Genomic DNA, 4,689 nt, shown 5'->3' with positions numbered 1-4,689 from the left:
GGTTCAATGACACCTGTACGCAACATTTTCTGCAACTCTGTGTCAATTACTTCTTTCTTGGCCGGCGTTTGTCGTATCAGGTTGGACTGTCCCAGTATTTATGCGGTGTTTCACGTACGCATTCTTACCGAGATCATTGCTTCCCTTTGAAAATATATCTTGAAACTCACAAAGCAACTTGACAACAGCGTTCATGTTGACCTCGGAATTATCTTTGAAATTGTCAACAAGACAAAGCATATAGGGTCGACATGTTTGCTTCTTTGAAATGAGTTTTGTCCAATAAAAAATGTTTTATTACTAAAATTGATCGAACAGTTTTGTTCGTGCAAGAAATCTAGCCCCAATATACCCTCAATCCGTCCCAGATCTGCGACCACCAGGGAACATTGATAGTGATCTGCACCAACTTTTAAAAGTGTATCAAAGGAACCGTAGGCAGGGTATTGGAATATTTCCTACAGATATTAAATTAAACTCGTATGGGCGAAGAGAAGACGCATCGTAAGCTTGTCCAAATTTATTGAAAACACAGCAGCGATTAATCAAAGACACACAAGACCCGGTGTCAACCAAAAACTTGACTTGTATTTGTCCCACCATGCCATCGACGTACAAAGATTTGTCGTTTTCGGCCGAATAATTTGTGACTGATGGTTCGGCCATTACACCAGTCACCACGAGTTTAAAGGACGTTGCACCCGATTTGTACCGGACTTATCTGCTTGTGGGCAACTCCGCTTCCAATGACCTTCTTCGCCACAGAGGTGGCATTTGCTTTCATAAGTTGTTTTTCTTTGCAGTTGGGCATACGATTCCATCGTGGTCACCACATCAACCGCTTCTTTTAAAGTCGATGGATTTCTCACGACCAAAACTTTTCGCAACGACGAGTCTTCAATGCCAGACAAAAATTGTTGAACAAGAAACTCTTCAGCAGTCTGCACACTCATCACCTAGATTGGGGTGCCCTTCTTTTATTAGGCACCTCAGGCGATTTGAAAAGGCAAGACTGGACTCAGTTTGTAAACGCCGGGCGGCGTGAAACGCTGCTCTGGCACGTGGTGCGTTGCTTGTACCAAATTGCTTGTCCAATTCGGCAATAAGGCTTTCAAAATCCCATCTTTGGTCACCTGGAAGATTTCCCTGCACCATAACTGCCTTTTCGGTTAAACAAGCGGCTAGCTGTCTTCCTTTTCCAAAAGATTCCAATCGTTTAACAGGGCAACATTCTCAAAATATACTTTGTATTGTGCCCACTGTTGATCACTACTTCCACTAAACGTACCAGGCAACTTTGTTGTTCTCGCAAAAGACTTAGAATTAACCGGTTTAGCTTCTTCTTGCGCTGTATTTACAGACGGTTTTACGTCACGATTTTGGTCACAGTATCTTTCTAAAACAGGGGTCTCAAACTCAAATGTCTTCGAGGGCCAAATAGAAAAAATTAATTAGCTCGAGGGCCGCATTTTTTACGCAACTGCCTTGTGCTCATAAGGTTGCGGGTTGTAATCCCCTCTTGCTTCTGTAAGCAAGAGACATTAACATGCCGCATTCAGTCTTCGGCCGCCAAACGTGAATAAAGTTCAAACAAACGAACAACTTTTGTATTTCAAACAAAAAGAACGAAAATGAATATATGTGGGCATTTTTGTTACAGTTAACTTGTGTTTGACCGCTTAGCTGGCAACGCTTCCCATTAACAAGATTTTCAATATTAGGCCGAAAGTTTGCAGTAGACGCCAGCCGCAGAGATGCTTGCAAGTGTTCGTTAGTGAGTCGCGACCTTGTCAACGACTTGTGAGCTTTCATGGAAGAAAAAAGTTGCTCACATACATATGTGCTTCCAAACATAGCAATAATCCTGGCAGTGGTTTTTAACAATTTTGGAAACTTTTCTCTTGAAAGAAACGAGCAATATTCTGGCACTCCCACTTCAATTACTTTTGTTTCAAGATGGTATCGCACTCAAGTTCCACTAACTCCATTCGCAATTCCGTTGCCACATTCTCTATTTCAACGGCAAACGGAGTTGAAAAAAGCTGAAATTGCGGCTCTAGCAACTTAAAGTCTCCAAATCGCACATCAAACTGTAAACAACCAATCTGAGTGTTCCTTCAGTAACATAGACTCGACTGCTCCCAAGGAATGCAATGTTGCAAAATGGGCCAAATTGCCCTCAGCCAGCTGCTTCCCCCATAAACGGAGTTTAACTTTGAACGATTTTACATGATCATACATCTGAGTGATAATCTGCTTTTTTCCTTGGAGTTTTACATTTAATTGATTAAGGTGATGAGTTATATCCGCCAGAAAGGCAAGGTTGCACATAAACTTGGAATCGGACAATAACGGGACTGCCTTGTTTTTCAATTTCATGAACAAATCAATTTCGCTTCTGAGTGAAAAAAAAACGTTTCAAAATATTTCCACGACTCAACCATCTTACATCAGTATGATAAAGAATTTCTCTTCTGAATCCAAATCCGCAAGAAATGAGGTAAATTGTCTGTGATTTAGCCCCCTAGAACGAATAAAGTTGATTGTTTTCACTACCACATGCATAACTTCTTTCATTTGTAAGCTTTTACCGCAGAGGGCTTCTTGATGCAAAATACAATGAATGCTGACAAAATTAAGACCTGCCTCAAGGCTGTCTAATTTGTTTTTTACTAATCCAACAACACCTACGTTCTTAGAAACCATTGCAGGTGCACCATCTGTGGCCAAAGAGACGAGTTTAGTCCATGGCAAGTCATATTTATCCATGCATGTTTCTAGTGCTTGAAACAAACCTTTTCCAGTAGTTGTACCTTTCAATGGTATTAATTCCAGAAATTCCTCCCTCAGATTTAAACTGTGGTCAACACCTCGAATAAAAACAGCACATTGGGCGGTGTCTGACACATCTGTGCTCTCGTCAAGGGCAAATGAAAATGCTTCAAACTCCTTTGCTGATTCAAACAATTGCTTTTCTACATCAGCAGCTAAGTCTGTAATCCTGGTAGCCACAGTATTCGGTGACAGGCTGATGCCTTCAAACAACTTTTTATTACCAGGACATAAGATTTCACTTACTTTCAAACGACACTTTTTTATAAATAAACCCTCAGTAAACGGGCGCGATGACTTTCCTATCATTTCACTAATCGCAAAACTTGCTTTTACACAGTTTTCGTTCGAAATGTTACAATTAGTAAAGAAACTTCTTTGTTTGCTCAACGCTGATTTAAGTTGTTTCACTTTATCTTCTCGAACTTTGTCTGCATAGCCGCTGTACTTTTCTCTGTGCATCGATTCATAATGCCGACGCACGTTGTACTCTTTCATCACAGCTATTATTTGATTTTATTTGACAAACTAGGCATTGTATTTTACCATTAACCTCAGTGGCAAAATAAAACATCTCCCATCTTTCTTGAAACACTCTCCTTTCATCTTCAACCGTCCTTTTCTTAGAAATAGAACACATTTTTATACAAAGTTTATCACAGCTTTGGTAACAGACCAAAATACTCTAACAAACATAAATGTGCTTAGCAATAGTGAAAGAATAACCTTTACTGTTAGAATCACTGATCTGTATCAACACTGGATCGCGCTACTGGCCGTCACGGTTGAAGCAAATTGAAGCGTAATGGCGGCTGCAAAAGGAAGCCCCAAAAATGCATTGCGGGCAATGGGGAGAGAATGGAAAAATGACGATAATTTTTGTTTTAGGCATTTGCGTAGCGATTTTTGCAGATATGATTTGTACATCAATAGGACGCATGTATTCCAGTGTGTAATAACCTATAAATATGCGTAGATTGACTGTGATGTGTATTAGTGTAGGTGTACTGGATATACGTTATTAAGTTAGTGTTGAAATAAATCTTTACTGAGCAGTAGTAAATGTTTTTTTTTGTGCTATATAAGTAATGTTCGTGCTTTTTAAGTATTTTGGACTTAAATCCAACAAGATGGCTATTTTCTCCACACAAGCTGATGTGATACTTTGTGTGACATTACCTTGCTTATCCAAACTGCTTGTTTTTGACTGTCATCAAACTCCTGGAAATTCTGAAGAACAAGTGGTTTGAACGTTTTAATTAAAAACGCAAAATAATAATATAATATTTCAACTATTTTGCTCAAAATATTTTTAACAGTATTTGATTTGTTTTTCTTGATTGAGTGCATTTGATTTCGGTGTTTTGTTATCTGTTATAAAATTGGTGATATTATAAAATTTTACAATTCTCAATTTCTCATGAAGCTGTTTCTGAACATTTCAGATACAATAGGGTTTATGTTTCTCCAACAAGCAACATTAATTGTCTCAGGAAAAATTCCACTGGAAATGTTTCAGTCTCTTCCCAAACCCTCAAGCTTTATGGCACTGCAGGATTCCAGTACGAGCTTTTTCTGCGACAAATACACTATAAAGGAATTGGAATCACATTAGATCTTTTATTTGTGTGTACTGTTTTACTAGCACTGTGTATGTTTTGTAATCATTTCTGAAGCATAGCCTGTAACATGATATACTGCACATTTTAAACTTAATTAACTGGTGAATGCACTATCTGTTATAATGGGATCACCAATAATAGTGATGCATCTGACAATAAATGCAGGATATCTGTACGAACTTGGCTATATAGTGCATTTCTAATCATTGCCTTCATTCCTGTTTTGCAGGAAAGA

General features: G+C 38.7%; 1 long non-coding RNA gene across 1 annotated transcript; it reads left to right on the top strand.

Moving 5' to 3' along the window:
• The first annotated feature begins 493 nt into the window (after positions 1-493).
• Positions 494-3,417, top strand: LOC145232465 (uncharacterized). Its single transcript, XR_013860884.1, has 2 exons — positions 494-2,500; positions 2,851-3,417. It is a non-coding gene; the product is annotated as an uncharacterized LOC145232465 (long non-coding RNA).
• Positions 3,418-4,689: the final 1,272 nt, after the last annotated feature.

This window comes from Phallusia mammillata, chromosome 6 (genome assembly GCF_965637545.1).
Source record: "Phallusia mammillata chromosome 6, kaPhaMamm4.hap1.1, whole genome shotgun sequence".
NCBI classification, from domain to species: domain Eukaryota; kingdom Metazoa; phylum Chordata; class Ascidiacea; order Phlebobranchia; family Ascidiidae; genus Phallusia; species Phallusia mammillata.
Note: the sequence above shows the minus strand (reverse complement) of the source record. Positions and strands in the feature narration are given on the sequence as shown.